The sequence below is a fragment of the Agelaius tricolor genome, unplaced genomic scaffold (assembly GCF_023055355.1).
Source record: "Agelaius tricolor isolate 1412-34295 unplaced genomic scaffold, bAgeTri1.0.p SCAF_42, whole genome shotgun sequence".
NCBI lineage: Eukaryota > Metazoa > Chordata > Aves > Passeriformes > Icteridae > Agelaius > Agelaius tricolor.
In genome coordinates, this window is record NW_027269302.1 from 1,660,435 (window position 1) to 1,678,198 (window position 17,764).

Sequence of the window (17,764 nt, forward strand, 5' to 3'; positions counted from 1 at the left end):
TTTTACAGCCGTGTGTGGCTTCAGCGCCTGCGTCCGTTCCTCCTGTGGCGGCCCTCAGTCTTCTGGTGCTCTTTTGATGAAGGCTTCTGTCGTCCTCCTCACGTTGGAACTTTTTACCTGGATCATCAGCCCATGCCTGGTGCTCCTTGTTCTTCAGTCTAACCTGGTCTGAGCTGATTTTGCCCTTTGCAAGCTCTGTTCAAACTTGCTCTCTCGCTCTCGGTGCGTTTGTTGTGTCGCTGGCTCTGCTCTCTCTCTTGCTCTGCTGCCTCGCTGGCTTTGCCTGCATGTGAAAAATGCATGTATTTTATGATTGGCTTTTCGCAAATATTAAAATGAATATTATATGTCTGGTGTTAGAAAGTAATGCTGTATTAATTCTCTTAAGTACTGTGTTAAATATAGTTTTAGGTTATAAAAATTGTTAAAATAGAAACGATGCTATGTAGGATTCTTGTTTTAATTAAAGGACTTGCAGTGAGATAGCAGCCACAGGACACCTAAATCTTTCAGAGAAAAAGAATTTATTGCCCTCTTATCAGAAGAAATGAATTTCTTCCCGCCTTGAAGGCGCTGTTAGGATTCAGAGGAAGAAGGTGGCACTGTCCAGACAGAATCCTGTGTTTGAATGGAATTTATGCATCATGGATGAAGTGTATGAATATGCAACAGGCTGTTGTTTTTAAGGGTTAATCCTTTGTTAACGGGTGTCCCTTTTCGGGCTCGTGGTGCCCAGAAAAAGGTACCCGGACCTCCATAACCCTTTCTCTCTATTGTCTCATATTGTCCTAATTCAAATTGTCCAAATTATTATTACTCTAATTGTATTGCTATTTTTATAACCATTTTATTACTATGGAACTTTTACAATTTCAAAAACAAGTGATTGGCGTGTTTCACACTGCACATCTCGCTCCAGGGCTGCTTGTGCTGAACCTTTCCTTGCACAGCCCTGAGGATTCCCCCAGCCCGGGCTCCCAGCAGCTCCAGGCCCGGCCAGGAGGAGCAGCAGGGCCAGGGCTGGCCGGGCGTCCCCCCAGATGTGGCCCCCGCTGGTGGCACAGCCGGACCCTTGGGAGGCTGCCTCAGGCTTTATTGTCCACCAGCATCCCAGGAGGGAGCAGAAAATCCTCCTGCAGACGCTGATTCCGGAGGCTGCCAGCGCTTCCTTGTCTCCAGGAGCTTCTGCCAAGCCCCAGTGAAACCTCGGTGCCACATTGTTCCACAGCCTCACAACGCTCTCCTGGCTCCCGTGAGGTCCCTCTGGGTCCCGCTGCAGCCTTGGCTCCATCAGGGTCTCCTGGCTCCATCAGGGTCTCCTGGTTTCCATCAGGGTCTCCTGGCTTCCATCAGGGTCTCCTGGCTTCCATGATGCTCCACTCTGTCCCAAGGGGCATCCGCGGCTCAGCTTTGGAGCCCTGCAAGATCCAAAGGTTCCCCCCAACAAACACCAGCCCAGGGACCCCCAGGATATTTGGGCTGAGCTCCCGCTGCCCAGGCACCTGCATGGAACCCAAGTGACCGCTGGGACTCCATGGAATGTCCTGGGACAAACTGTCCCTGGTCAGACAGGGGTGCCATGGAACACAGGTGCCACTGGGACACGGACACTGCCCATGGAACCGAGTGTCCATGGGGACAGAGCCGGGCCTGATGGAACACTGGAGAACAATGTCACCCCATGGAATCCATGGAACCAGGTGTCCATGGTGACACTGCAGAACATTGTCACCCCATGGAATCCATGGAACCAGGTGTCCATGGTGACAATGGAGAATATTGTCACCCCATGGAATCCCATGGAACCAGGTGTCCATGGTGACACTGGAGAACATTGTCACCCAATGGAATCCCATGGAACCAGGTGTCCATGGTGGCACTGGAGAACATTGTCACCCCATGGAATCCATGGAACCAGGTGTCCATGGTGACACTGGAGAACATTGTCACCCAATGGAATCCCATGGAACCAGGTGTCCATGGTGACACTGGAGAACATTGTCACCCCATGGAATCCATGGAACCAGGTGTCCATGGTGACACTGGAGAACATTGTCACCCCATGGAATCCATGGAACCAGGTGTCCATGGTGACACTGGAGAACATTGTCACCCAATGGAATCCATGGAACCAGGTGTCCATGGTGGCACTGGAGAACATTGTCACCCCATGGAATCCATGGAACCAGGTGTCCATGGTGACAGAGCCGGGCCCAATGGAACCTACTGGAACACAGGAGAACATTGTTACCTGTTGGAACCCGGGCTGCTGAGAATTTTGGACTTTCTGAGCTGACAGACACTGACCCCCAAGAGAACACTGCATTTGGCTTGAGGCTGTGGAGAAGGCTTCCAAAATGGAATGATGGAGCTGGGATTATGGGTGTGGAGTTTGAATAGAAGGGTGTAATATCACATGGTGGACAACTTGGAGTTTAAGGTTTTAGAATATAGTAATATATATAAAGCAAGATGGAGGTTTTAGGGTGGAGGCTGATCCTTCTTCTTCTTCTTCTTCTTTTTCTTCTTCTTCTTCTTCTTCTTCTTCTTCTTCTTCTTCTTCTTCTTCTTCTTCTTCTTCTTCTCCTTCTTCTTCTTCTCCTTCTCCTTCTCCTCCTCCTCCTCCTCCTCTTCCTCCTCCTCCTCCTCCTCGTCCCTTATGTTGGGCATGGGTGATTGGTTATTGGGTTAAAAGTAAAAATAATTTAGCTGCCATTTCTTAATTGGACAGTTTATCCTCAAAAGACCTTGCAGAGAGAGAGACAGGGCTCCATTTTTACCTTGTTGGCGAAGTGCCGCAGAACTCACAGCTTGTGAGACTGTTCTAGAGACAAGAGCTAATGAACACCTGAGTCCAAACAAGAAATGCTGTCTTGGGATTTCATCCCGACCTTGGCAGAAAAGAAGCAAAAGAATTGACTGTTACCCCATGGAATCTCATGGAACCAGGTGCCCACTGTTTCACAGTGCAGCCTCAGAGAGCGATGAGACCCTTGTGGCACCATGGAATATCCTGAAACCACAGCTCCCTTGTGACAAACCTGGGCTTTATGAAACCAAGGACACCGCTGGGATGCAATGGAATCTCAAGGAGCCAAGGGTCAGCTGTCAACACATCAGCTTCTCAGGAAACCAAGGCAAACACTGTGACACAGAGAGGGGCCTCATGGGACCCAGGAGACCATGGTGACACCGTGGTGGGATCTCATGGAACCAAGTGTGAATTGTTACAGGACCCAGGAGACCATGGTGACACCGTGCTGGGATCTCATGGAACCAAGTGTGAATTGTTACAGGACCCAGGAGACCATGGTGACACCGTGGTGGGATCTCATGGAACCAAGTGTGAATTGTTACAGGACCCAGGAGACCATGGTGACACCGTGGTGGGATCTCATGGAACCAAGAGCCCAGAGTTTCACAGCTCAGCCTCATGGAGCGCTGGAGACCATGGTGTCCCAAAGGGAACACATGGAACAAAGGCTCCTTAGTGACACAGCAGGGCCTCATGGAATGCAAGAGATCATCCTGATGGAATGGGAACTCATGGATTCAAGGGTCCACTCTTTTGCTGCGTGGCCTCATGGAATGCTGGAGACCATTGTGGCACCATGGAAACGAATGGCACAAAGGCTCCACTGTGACCCAGCAGGGCCTCATGGAACCAAGGACACTGCTGTGATACAATGGAATCTCATGGAACCAAGGTCCAGTTGTGACAAAGCTGGGCCTCCTGGAACCAAGGACACAGCCGTGATGCAATGGAACCTCTAGGATCCAAGGATCAATTGTCAACACATCAGGTTCCCATGAAACCAAGCAGAACATTGTGACACAGTGGAATCTCATGGGAGCAAGGCTCTGCTTTGATCAAGTGGGGCCTCATGGGACACAGGTGCCACTGGGACATTGTCAGGCCTGGTAGGAACAAGACACCACTGTGTCAGACCAAGGCCTCATGAGACCTAGGAGAGCCCTGGGACACAATGGAACCTGATGGAACCAAGGGCCCATTGTGACACGGCAGGGTCTCATGGAACCCCTGTGCCACTGGGACATTGCCAGGGCTGGTGCAAGCAAGGTTCCACTGTGACAAAGGCAGGCCTTGTGGCACCCAGGAGACCATTGTGGGACAATGGAATCTCATGGAAGCAAGGCCCCATTGTGACAAAGCGCGGCCTCATGGAAGCCCAGTGCCACTGGGACATCTCCAGCCTTGGAGGAAGCAAGTGTCCATTGTGACACAGCACAGCCTCAAATCACAGGAGAGCAGAGGGATGCCATGGAATCTTGGGGAACCAAGTGTCAATTCTAAACACAGCGAGGACTCATGGAACCCAGGAGACCATTGTGATGCTGCACTTTGTCACAATGGGGCCGTGCTTCTATGAGGATCCATGGGCCCACAATGTTCTCCTGGGTTCCAGGAGGCCCCGCTGGGTCACAATGGCCCCTTGCTCCCACGAGCCACAGCACGGTCCCCGTTGCCCCTGGGTTCTGTGAGGCCCTGCTGCGTTCACAACTGACACTTGCTTCCATGAGATTCCATTGCGTCACAGTGGCCCCCATGTTTCCATGAGGTTCTGCTGGGTCACAGTGGACACTGGGTTCCACAAGAGCTGGCAATGTCCCAGGGGCACCTGTGTCCTGTGGGCCCCACTTTGCCAAAGCAGAGCCTTGGCTCCATGAGATTCCAGGCTGTCCCAATGCTCTGCTGAGTTCCACGAGGCTGTGCTGTGTCACAATGGACACTGAGTTCCACCTGCCCTGGCAATATCCAAGTGGCCCCTGGCTTCCATGAGGCCCCGTTGTGTTTGCAGGTGACACTTGGTTCCCCAAGATGTCATTGTCACGCCGCTCTCCTGGGCGCCCTGAGGCCTTGCTGTGTGTGAGACATGACCGCTACTTTTAAAGTTTTAAGGGTGATTCAACCTTGAAAAAAATGACAACAAAGGACTGAAACAGGAGAAATCACAGTACTGGGAGCCCTTCCCCACCCCGTGGCTATCAGCCACATGGCTCCTTCACAAATTGGCTGCTCCTCCTTTTAGGCTTTTGGTGTTGCATCAGGTAATCCTAGCCCCACCCAAAGTCTGTCAGGTAACTCTTTGTGGCCGTCCATTGGTGGAGAATGCTTTCTTGCACCCTGACTGGAGAGCAGGTGTTGCCATGCCTGCCTTCCAGTGACAAACCTGCCCTCCCCAAATGCCCCAACCACCAAGGCCATTACAAGGGCAGGGGAAGAGGACTATGGGGGACAGATGACAATAACATCACTACACATCTTAACACACACATAGGATCTATCTCCTCACTGTGAGACCCAACTATGACATTACTCATCTGTAACACTGTGCAATAATGGAGCCTTGTTCCTAGCAGACCTGGCAATGTCCCAGTGGCACCTGTGTCCCATGAGGCCCCACTTGGTCAAAGCAGAGCCTTGGCTTAACAACTGACCCTTGTTTCCTTGAGATTCCATTTGTGAAAAATGCGTTCACTCTCCTGTGAAAATGTACAAAGTTTAATAAAGGACAATGGGAGAGCAGGACCATGGAGCAAAGGTTATTATGGCCGGGTGCATCTTGGCACTAAGCCAGGAGCACCCTGTTACCTTCGGGGATCCCCTGAAATACCTTTCTCCTTACATCAGCCTGGTGCATATTCATAGAGCCTCATGCATGTCCATAAACTACTTTACATATTCCAGGAATGATTTTACATGGCCCCTCCTTGGGTCTGCCTTTTCAGAGCATGTGTGTTTGGCTGTGGTTTTGGCTCCTTCTCTTTATCACCTCCAGGTTTTGGGCCTTGGTGCACTCTGCCTTCAGACAGGGAGTGCTGATAGTTGGCAGATCTGTACAGGTGTCCTCATCCCATGTGCATTGGATGTTATCCCATCCAAGCAGGCAGTTTAACACAAGCACACTTCTATCAGCTATTTCACTACTATGTCTAAGCTCAATTAACAACAGAAATAAAAACTATATCTTTAGAACAAAGTTACTTTAACACCACACAGATAAAATCCATTTTAATATTTGCAAAAAGCCAATATTATGATATTTATCTATAAGAGGGTGAAGGAGCCCTGGCCCAGGCTCTGGCCCTGGGGACACGGGGACGCTGCCGTGGGGTCCCTGTCCCCCTGTGCCACCTCCAGGGCCCCGGCCCCGCGTCCCCGTGTCAGGCTCTGGGGTCGATCTCGTGGAACATCCTCTGGGGGAGGCTGCTGGGCCGGGGGCGGGGGGACCCGGGGGGACAGGGGACCCCGCTGTGCACGAGCAGGGTTGGACTGCTCTGGGGGGAGCTGTGAGGGGGCCGGGGCAGAGTGACCTCCCCAGGGACCTCACACAGCCCCCGGGATGTCACACTGTCCCTGTGATGTCACACTGCCCCTGTGATGTCACACAGCCCCTGTGATGTCACACAACCACTCTGTTAGGTCACACAACCTCCATATGATGTCATTCAGCTGCTATGTGATGTCACACAGCACATTTGTGGTGTCACAGTCACCCTGTGATGTCACAGCCTTCTCTGTGGCATCACACAGCTGCTCTGTGACTCTGTGTCACAACCCACATTGTGATGTCACAGAGCCGCCTTCTCTGATGTCACAGCTAGCTCTGTGCTGTCACAACCCCCTCAGTGCTGTCACACAGCCCACTCTGTGCTGTCACACAGCCCCTTGCTGCCATCCCAGCTGCTCTGTGGCTCTGGGACACAGCCCCAGAGGTGCTGCTGTGACACAGCCCCCGCGGGGACATCCCACAGCCCCGGCCAGTGCTGAGCCCCTGTGAGCTCTGTCTGTGCCCTGCTCGTGTCCCTGAGGGGCCCTGGCAGTGCCCCAGCCCTGCTGGGCTGTGCACAGGAGCTGCTCCTGGCCAGAGCTGTCTCTCTGCAGCTCTGCTGCCCTTGCCAGGAGCTGCCTCTGGGCCAGGAGCCCGGCCCAGCTCAGCAGCACAGACACAGCACAAGGACTTTAATCACCCTCTGGGCCTTTGCTGCTCTTTGCATCACACCCAGTCCCTCAGAGTGGGCTCAAAGACTTCTCAAGAGCTCACAGTGAGATTGAAAGACTGAAGTTTCTTGTACTTTAAAGAGATCCCTGTGAGGGACAGCACTGAGAAAGTGTCCCCAGGTTCCAGGGAGGGCAGAACACTGGAGGCACTGATGGCAGCTGGGGACAAACAAGGCAAAGGTGTCTCTGGTGCTGAGCAAACCTGGATTTGTTTCAGGAATGTAAAGGGCCAAGGCCTGAGCCCCAGGGCCTGGCCAGGCAGATCCTGTCCCTCCCTCCTTGCTCAGGGCTCTTCCCGGGATGGGCACTGGCATGTGGGAATGGGCAATGCCAAGGGCAGGAGCGTGGGGCGGCCCCTGCCAGGCTGCTGAGCAGGGACAAGGAGGCCATGAGGCCCCAGGCCTGCAAGGGTCACTTGTCCCCTCCTGGCTCAGGCCCAGGGCCAGCAGCCATGGCCAAAGCGCTGCCCACGTTGGCTCTGTCAGGGCTGTCTTGCAGCTGCTGCCCATCCCTGTGCCCTGTGCAGCCCAGGCTGTCCCACGGTGTCCCTGCCCTGGCCTCTGTCCCTGCAGGCTCTGGGCATCCCCCGGCTGCCCCACCTGGCTGGGCCCTTCCTTTGCTGACAGCTCTGCCTCCTGCCTGCCCCTGCCTGCCCACACAAAGCCTGGGGCTGCTCCAGGCTCCTGCTGGGGACGTGCTGCACCACAGCCCTGCCCTGACAGGGAAATTCCTTTCTCCTGCAGCCACTCTGGGCCTCCCCAGCTGCCCTTGGCGTTAATTCTTTCTCTGGCTGTTTTCCACTATGTCAAAAGGATCCACCATCCCTTAAATCGCTCTTTAAACACTCTCATGGCTCTGCTCCACTGTCCTCAGGCTCCACCCCACTGACCACAGAGCTCCTTTGTCCCTATACAGTGCTCATGGGCCCAAGGCCTCCAAACCCCCCCTCCTTGGGACATCTCTGGGCCCTCTCCAAAGTGTTTCCAAATGAAAACATTCACCTCAGAGTCTAAAGAAATCACCAGAGGACAGGGCCAGCCCGACCTGTCTGTCCTGGCTACTTTTGTCTGGGAGCAATCCTTGGATATACAGAATTTGGGAGGCCAAATTCTAATTTTGGCCATGGTCCCTGGACAAGAAGGCCGGTTCTTTTCCATAGGAATGAAGGAACAGAGCCCCAGTGTTTCAGGGACAGATGAGAGGTGACCACCAGAGGCCACGGCCAGCCAGACCTGGCAGGTTTGGTTTTGTGAGATACCCTTGCATAGAGGAAATTATTTTAGGGAGAGTACCCGTTTTGGCAATGGGCATCTGAAAAGTCAGACAGCTCTTTTCCATAGCAAGGAAAGCACAGAGCCCCAGTGCTCCAGGAGCTGATGAGAGGCAGCCCTTGACATGCCAAGATCAGCCAGAGCTGTCAGGTGGCCCCTGGGAGGCCAAGCCAGCCAGAGCTGTTCCATGTTCCCTGGGTTCCATGGGTCCCACAGTGTCCCAATGGTCCCTTGCTTCCATGGGGCCCTGAGGTGTCATAATGCCCCCTTGGTGACACCAGGCCCTGAAGGTTGGAATGGTCTCCATGGTTCCATCAGGCCCCACAGAGCCACAATGGTCTCTGGGTCCATGGAGCCCCTCTGTGTCACCATGGCCCCTTGGTTCCAAGGGCTCCAGTGGTGCCACAATGATCCCCTTGGTTCCCTGGGCTCCAGTGGTGCCACAATGATCCCCTTGGTTCCCTGGGCTGCAGTGGTGCCACAATGATCCCCTTGGTTCCATGGGCTCTTGTGGGGCCACAATGATTCCCTTGGTTCCATGGGCTCCAGTGGGGCCACAATGATCCCCTTGGTTCCCTGGGCTCCAGTGGTGCCACAATGATCCCCTTGGTTCCATGAGGTCCCCATAGTGTCCCAGGGATCTCCATGGGAAGGAAAGGACCCAGCCCCACTGTTGCAGGCGCAGCCACCAGAGGCCAAGGCCAGCCAGCCTTGATGGTACTGGCAGATTTTGCCTGGGAGCAACCCTTGGATATTGAGAATTTCAGAGGTGGAATCCCAATTTCAGACATGGACACTGGAGGAGAAGGATGGTTCTTTTCCATAGGAAGGAAAGCACAGAACACCGGTGGTGTCTCCGGGGCAGATGAAAGGCGGCTATCAGAGGCCAAGGCCAGCCAGACCTCTCTGTCCTGGCAGCTTTTGTCTGAAAGCAACCCTTGGATATCAGGAATTTGGGAGGTGGAACCCCAATTTCAGCCATTTTTGCATGGATAAGAAGGACGGTTCTTTTCCATAGGAAGGAAAGCACCCAGCCCCAGTGTTTGGACAGCAGGGGAGAGGCACCCCCAGGAGGCCAAGGGCAGCCAGACCTGTCTGTCCTGGCAGCTTTCACCTGGGAGCAATCCTTGGATGTACGGAGTTTTGGAGGTGGAATCCCAGTTTTGGCCATGGTCAAGATGGGTATTTTTGCCCATAGGAAAGTAAAGCACAAAGTCCAAGTGTTTAGGAAGAAGATGAGAGGTGGCCACCCTCAGGCCAAGCCAGCCAGCCCTGTCTCTCCTGGCACCTTTTGTCTAGGGGCTTTCCTTGGACATTGGGCATTTTGGAGGTGCAATCTCAGTTTTGGCTGTGGGTGCCTGGACAGGAAGAAGAGCTCTTTTCATAAGGAAGGAAAGCACCCAGCCCCAGTGTTTCAGAGGCAGATGAGGGCCAGCCCTCAGGAAGCCTAGGCCAGCCAGACTTGTCAGTGCTGGCAGCTTTTGTCTGGGAGCTATCCTTGGATATAAGGAATTCCAGAGGTAGTTGCCCAGTTTTGGCCATGAGTGCCTGGTTGAGATGGAGGGTTTTTTCCCACAAGAAATAAAAGCACATGGTCCCAGCGTTTCAAAGGCAGATGAGAGGTGGCCCCAGGTAGGCAAGGGAGCCAGATCTGTTCCTCCTGGCAGATTTCATCTGGGAACAATCTTTGCATGTAAGGGAATTTGGAGAAGGAATCCCAGTTTTGGCCATAGGGCCCTGGAAGAGGATCAGGACAGTTCTGTCCCATAGGAAGGAGAGCCCAGAGGCCCAGTGCTTCAGGGGCAGTTGAGGAGCAGCCCTCGACATGCCAAGGTCAGCCAGACCTGTCCAGCAGCCCCCGGGAGGCCAAACCAGCCACACCTGCTCCCTGTGCCCTTGGTTCCATGAGGCCCCACAGTGTCCCCATGGTCTCCTTTATTCCAGGAGTCCCTGCAGTGTCACAATGTTCTCCTTTCTTCTGCAGTGTCACAACGGCCCCTTGGCTTCCCTGAGCCCTTGCAATGTCCCCGTGGCCCCTTGGCTCCCTGTGGCCCCGCTGTGTCACAACGGCTCCTTGGTTCCACGGGCCCCACAGCTTCATCCTTGGCCCTTGGTTCCAGAGGGGGCCTGAGTTTCACAATGGTCCCTCTGATTCCGTGAGGCACCAGAGTGTCACAATGGTCTCTTTGCTCCCATGAGGTTCCATAGTGCCACCATGGTGTCCTTGGATCTGCGTTGTCACAAGGGCCCCTTGGTTCCATGAGTTTCTGGACTGTCAGCAATGGTTTCTTTGCTCCAGAGGGGCCTTGATGTGTCACAAGGGCTCCGTGGCTGGGGTTTGTGTCTCACCCACGCTGAAACCCCAGCAGTTGGTAGCCATGTGCATTTCTTTCTATAGAGCTTCTGTCTTCCTGTCTCTCTGTCTTCTCCTTCTAATGCTCTTGATATGGAACATTTTTTGATACCTCAACAACTGAAGTGATTAAACGTTTCTGGGTGCAACAGGCTGAGTTAATGAAGTTACTGCTATGGTGTTTTATGTTGAATTGGATGTTTTAGTAAATCTTTTTCCAAAGTTTCTTGATTTTCTGATCTTTGCCAGGAAAATTTTGTGCCATTTTGTCCTCTTGAGAATATATGGTTGGTGTTTCTCCTGTGCACCAAACTCCAGGAAAGGAACCCTTGGTTACTGTGAGAAACGACTGCAGACTTTGAAAATTTTAAAAGGTTTATTCAACCTTAACAAAAATGACAAGAAAAGGACTAAATAAGGAAGAACAGGCCTGGGAGCTCCCCTCATGGCCGCCTACCACGTGCCTGGCTCGTCCTCAAGATGGACGCTTCACCTTTGATACCCCGGGATTGCTTCAGCCAAACCTGGCCCCTCCCACAGTCTGTCAGTCAACTCTTCTTTGATGTTTATTGGTGGAGTCTGCTTTCCTGCAGCTTGATTGGAGGGTCAGGTGCTGTCATGCCACGCCCCCTCCCCTAGGAACAAGTCTTTGTTCTCGCCTTCTTTCTACCTGTCCTGGATGGCTCAGGCTGTCTGATGGTAACAACGGGGGGAAAGGGACTGTGGGGAGAACAGAGGACATCTAAACAACAGACTGCAATAACATAATGACACATCAATAAAGCTTCTCTTAATATTCACACAGTATCCATCCCTTAATTGCAGGAGCCAATCATCTCATTAGCCATCTACAACACAAAGGGACCTAAAATCACCGTTACAAGGTAAAATTACCCAAAGACTAAAATCCACCCATATGGGCCTAAAATCAGCCAAAGGCATCTAAAATCCACTCTAAAACTGCCCAGTTTATCCTAAAATCGCCCAAACAGGCCCAAACCCCACCCAAATGGGCTTAAATCATTCAAAGGGATCTAAAATCCACCCTCAAACCCAACAGATTTGGCCTAAAATCTGCAAAGAGGCCTAAGATCCACCCTAAAAGGCTTGAAATCACTGCAAGGGATCTGAAACCCACCCTAAACCTGTCCAGTTTGGCCTAAAATCACCCAAATGGACCTAAATTCTCCGGGACCAAGACCAAACCCAGCAGCAGAAGTGGCACCAGCCACAAGACTGACACTGGAACTGAGATTGGCAGCGCCACAGGACCGGCACCGGGGCTAGGACCAAGACCCAGACCAGAACCTGCACCAGAACTGGCACTGGGACCAAGACTGGGACCAAGCCTGACACTGGGACCGGCACCAGGAGCGCTTTGGAACTGGGACTGGCACCGGCAGCGCTCCAGGACTGGGATCAGGACCGAGACTGGAACCCGGCACCCGCACCGGGACTGCTCTGGGACCGGGACCAGGACCGAGACCGGGAGCCCTCCAGGACTGAGACCGAGACCGTCACCAGAACCAGCACCGAGAGTGGCAGCGCTCTGGGACTGGGACTGAGACTGAGATTGGCACTGGGAGCACTCCAGGACCAAGACCAGCACCAGTAGCAGCACTGGGTCCAGAACCACTCTGGGACCAAGACTGAGACCAGCACTGAAACCAGCACCAGCACCGGCACCGAGAATGGCACCGCTCCAGGACCGAGACTGGGACTGAGACTGGGACTGGCACCGCTCTGGTACCAAGACTGGGACTGGGACCGGCACCGCTCCAGTATCGAGATCAACACGAGAACCAGAATCAGCCCCAGGAGTGCTCCGGGACTGAGATGGAGACTGAGGCAGGCACCGAAACCAGGATCAGCACCAGGATCACTCTGGGACCAGCACAAGGAGCAGGAACTGGACTGGAAATGGGATTGGAAATGGGATTGGCACTGGGATCCCTCCTGGATCTCTGCATTCGTTCCGGGGAGCTTTGGCTGCGCCCCCGGGCAGGATGGGGAGGGACCCCTGGGCAGGGCGGGACCCCCTTGGTTCACATTGATCCGGTGCAGCCATCCCGGTCCATATGGTCCAGTTTGTATGATCCCAGTCTCGGCTCCTAATCCCCACAGTCCCAGCCTGTGAAATCCCAGTCCACATGATCCCAGTCTGTACAATCCCAAGCCATACAATCCCAGTCTACATGATGCCAGTCTGTATGGTCCTGCATGGCACACACTCCAAGGACCTGGAATTCCAGTTCCCAGCCAGGAAAAGATGTTCCTGCCCTTGAAGGCAAAGCTCCTAAGAAGGGGCCGAAAGCCAAGTGGATCCTACAGTGACATTTCACTGCCAGCCTTCAGAACTTCACCCATGGCCATTGTAGCTCCTGCACTGGGAATTAAATCAGGGCAGGGTCTTTGGTGGCAGCTGCCCTGGCTCAAGGGAGACACTGAGAGAGAAACAGAGCAGGCAAAGAGAGGCAGGAGAGAAAGGAGGACACAAACACAATCAGCTGAGAAGGTGGCACTAACTCTGAAAGTTTTATTTGCTATCAAATACATCCCACCCACCCAGCCCCACACAATCCCAATCCCATCACTCCAAATTGGGATTGCACTTCTCCCAATCTCCTTCACACCCCATCTCACTCTGGCAGCTGTGGAATGGAGTGAGTCTGGTGTGGGACTGAGTTTTTTAGGGTGGGAACAAGGCATTTTGATGTGGGATTGAGCCTGTATGAATTAAAATTCAGTTGTTTTCAGTGGGATTCAGTTGTTTTGAGGTGACCCTCTTGGCTTTTGGAGTGCAAAGAGATGGAGAACACTGCACAAAATCCCCCCCCAGACTACACAAATCCTCCAGAATATTCTCTCCAAACCATCAATTTCCCATTAAAAAACTCTGAAATTGTGGGACTTTAGACATCTGTGATCAATTTTTTTCTTTAAACACTGTTTTGGCTGTTTTTAAGGGATGAAGATGAATCAGAAAAAAATGCCAAACAAAAGGACAAGCAGGCAGGTGTGTTCCCAACATGGATCACAGGGAATGTGAGTGACCAGGGTTGTGCCCAAAGTGCCTCCTCCAGTGGGGGATGGAGCTGCAGCAGCGCACGAAGCTCTTCCCGCACTCGGGGCACTCGCAGGGCTTCCCTTAGTGGTGCCTCCATTGGTGTCGGGTCAAGGTAGAGCTCCTGGAGAAGCTCTTCCCACACTGGGGACACTCGTAGGGCCTCTCCCCGGTGTGGATGCGCCGGTGGGTGATGAGGGTGGAGTTGTACTTGAATCCCTTCCTGCAGTCGGGGCATTGGAAGGGCCTCTCCTCTGTGTGAATCCGATAGTGCCGGAGGAGACTGAAGCTGGTCTGAAACCTCTTCCTGCATTTATCACACTCGTAGGGCCTCTCCCCAGTGTGGATGCGCCGGTGCTTGACAACGTCGGAGTTGTTCTTGAATCCCTTCCCACAGTCGGGGCATTGGAAGGGCCTCTCCTCTGTGTGACTCTGATAGTGCTGGATGAGATGGGAGCTGGTCTGAAACCTCTTCCCGCACTTGGAACACTCATAGGGCCTCTCCCCAGTGTGGGTCCTCTGGTGCTTGATCAGGCTGGAGCTCCGGCTGAAGCTCTTCCTACATTCCCCACACTCATAGGGCCTCTCCCCTGTGTGGCTCCTCAGGTGCTTGATCAGGGTGGAGCTCTCGCTGAAGCTCTTCCTACATTCCCCACACTCATAGGGCCTCTCCCCTGTGTGGCTCCTCTGGTGCTTGATCAGGCTGGAGCTCTGGCTGAAGCTCTTCTCACACTCCCCACACTTGTAGGGCTTTTCCCCAGTGTGGGTCCTCTGGTGCACAGTCAGGTTGTACTTCCACCTGAAGCTCTTCCCACACTCCACGCACGTGTGGGGCTTCTCCCCATCATGGAGCTGCTCATGGAGCACCAGCTCCGAGCTCTGCCTCCATCTCCGGCTGCCTTCCCGGCCCAGGCTGCCTCTTTCCCCCTCACATCCCCGCCATCTGCGTTTGCAGCCCCTCCTCGTGCGGCATCTCCGGGCCTTTTCCTCCCCGTTGGCTTCCTGCGCCGTGGAGCCGCTCAAAACGGCCTCTGCCACCAGGTTCTGCCGCGGGCATTTGTCCTCCCTGCTCTCCATGCTCAGCTCCTGCTCTGGGTGAGGAAGGACAAGGACAGCATGGGATTTGCCTCCGTGCCACAGGCAAGGGCAACGAGATCCCCCCAGGGCACACCTGGGGACGCACTGCCCCCTCTTGGCTCTCCCCATTTCGGGATGCCGGGGCTCTTTGGGCTCCCGGGCTCCCTTCTCCCCTCATTCTCTGCCCTGGGCTGCAGCGGCTCCAAGGAGTCCCCCCTGCCCCTCTCCAGGCTCTTGAGGCTCCCACCAATGGCGGCGCTCCCCCCTCTCTGGCCTCCCCACTTTGGCCTCCTGGGGCACAAAGGGCTCTGCTCCTCCAGGCTGCCTCTGCCGGCAGCCGCCACCGCCACCCCCCGATGTCCCCCCGAGGGGCCTTTTCCGCTCAGCCTTGGACTTCTTCATTCGCCTTCATCCATCTTCTTCCATCCCTCCTCCATTTCCTCCTCCCCCCTAACCCCGCCTCCTCCTCCCCCTCCATCCCTGCCCTTCCCTCCCTCCTCCTCCTCCCCCAGCAGCAGCCACACCCTCGGTGCCCCGTTCCCGCAGCCCTCGCAGCCCGCGGCAGCAGCGGCCATGGAGCCGGGCCAGGTCGGCATGGGCAGCGCGGGGCTCTCGGCTGCTCCCAGCCGCTGCGGGCGGGGGGAACCCGGCCCGGGCCAAAGGAGAGGCAAACTGGGCAAACTGGGGGCTGCACATCCAAACTGGGCCTTGCTGGGGACCCTGCCTGGCCCCTGCCAGCCCTTGGGGCTCCTCTCGGCACATCCGCCAGGGGGGAACGCACACAGGCCTGGGGGATCCCAGCAGTGGCAGCACTGCCAGGGACTGGGCTGCACTGGGATCGTACTGGGAGCGACTGGGGCTGTACTGGCTTTGTACTGACATCAGACTGGGATCGTACTGGGAGTGTATTGGGGATGTACTGGCTGTGTACTTGGATCGTACTGGGAGTGACTGGGAATATACTGGCATCATACTGGAGTGACTGGGACAATTATAGGTTTCTATTGATATTATACTGGTATCATGCTGGGACGGGACTGGGTTTGTACTGACATCATACTGGGATCATACTGCCATGCCAGGGCAGACTGTGATTGCACTGATGGACACTGGGATCATACTGGGATCATACTGGGAGAGAGTAGGAGCCTGCAGTAGGCAATTGAGACCACGTTAGGGGCAAATGGGATATACTGGGAGTGACTGGGATGGAGCAGCTCTGAGCAACAGGGATCATGCTAGGAGGAACTGGGAGGAACTGGGAGTGACTGGGAGCCTGCTGGGGGTGATTGGAAACTGCTGGGCTTATACTGGGATGAACTGGGATCATGCTGGAGCTGACTGGGATCATTCTGGCAGTGAGTGCCACTACACTGAGGCTGACTGGGAGTGCTTGGGAGCAAATGGGATCATACTGGAAGGAACTGGAAAGATGCTGGAGGGAACTGGGCTACACTGGGACATACTGGGAGTGACTGGAACAAAAGTGAAGGTGAAAGAGAGCAACTGGAACCATGTGGAGCACAACTGGTTCATACTGGCAGGGACTGGGAGCACACTGGGGGCATATTTGGATCATACTGGGAGGGACTGGACTAATACTGGGAGGATCTGAGAGGGACTGGGAGCACACCCTGCACATCATCCCCCAGACTGGGCCTGACTGGGAGCAACTGGGAGCACGCTGGCAGCAAATGGCATCATACTGGGACTGACTGGGCTGATCTAGGGAGCAACTGGAACCACACTGCAACCATACTGGGAGAGACTGGAAGCAACTGGGATTATACTGGGACCACACTGGGAGGGCTGGCATGTGACTGGGATCAAACTGGAGCTTACTGGGATCATATTGGGGGTGAAAAGGAGCAACTGGGATCACACTTTGGGCTACTGGGAGCAGCTGAGGGAAACTGGGATGATGCTGCAAGCAAACTGGAGGAACTGGGAAGGACTGGATGCATGCTGGAGGCAACTGGGATATACTGGGCATGACTAGGGGATCATACTGGGAGAACTGACACCTTACTGGGGCCACTGGCAGTGCCTGGAAATGACTGCAGACATGCTGGGGGCAACTGGGATATACTGGGAGTGTCTGGAACCATACTGGGGGGACTGGAACCACACTGGGAACAACTGGGACCATGCTGGGGACAACTGGGACCACACTGGGGGCAACTGGGAGTGAGTGGGACCATGCTGGGAGGGACTGGGATCATATGGGGAGGGATTGGGACTAGAGCAGGGGCAACTGGGTTCAACTGGGACCATCCTGGGAGTGTCTGTAACCATAGGGGAGTGATGGAAGCACACTGGGAACAGCTGGGCCCATGCTGGGAGCAACTGGGATCACACTGGGGGCACTGGCAGCAGACTGGGAGTGACTGGGAGCAACTGGGATTAGACTGCAAGGGACTGGGATCATACTGGGAGTGGCTACACTCATACTGGGATTATACTGGGTGTGAATGGAACCTGACTGGGGCTTACTGGGAGCTCCTGGGCCCATGTTGGGAGGAAAATGTGACCCACTGGGAGCAACTGGGATCGGCTGGAAGGTTCTGGAACCATGCTGAGAGGACTGAGACTACAACTGGGGCAACTGGGATCATCCTGGGAGCAACTGGGGCCACCCTTTGAGCAACAGATAGAAACTGGGATGATGCTAGAGGAAACTGGGAGGAACTGGGAAAGACTGGGATCATTCTGAGGTAACTGAAACATACTGGGAGTGTCTCTAACCATCCTGGGGGCACTGGAACCACACTGGGAACAGCTGGGACCATGCTGGGAGCAACTGGGACGATGCTGGGGGAAACTGAATCTACCCTGGAGGCAACTGGGCACGACTGGGACCCTGCTGGGAGGGACTGGGACTATTCTTGGGGCTACTGGGATCATCATGGGAGGAACTGGGAACAGCTGGAATTATGCTGGGAGCAACTGGGATCACACTGGGATCCCAGTGAGAG

General features: G+C 54.4%; 1 protein-coding gene and 1 pseudogene across 1 annotated transcript in view; both read right to left on the reverse strand.

The window, feature by feature from the left end:
* Window positions 1-17,764, reverse strand: part of LOC139603881 (zinc finger protein 436-like) — a 121,787-nt gene that overhangs the window by 50,743 nt on the left and 53,280 nt on the right. The gene's annotated exons all lie outside the window — the stretch shown is intronic.
* The window catches only part of LOC139603948 (zinc finger protein 850-like), a 118,394-nt pseudogene continuing 114,426 nt past the window's right edge, over window positions 13,797-17,764 (reverse strand).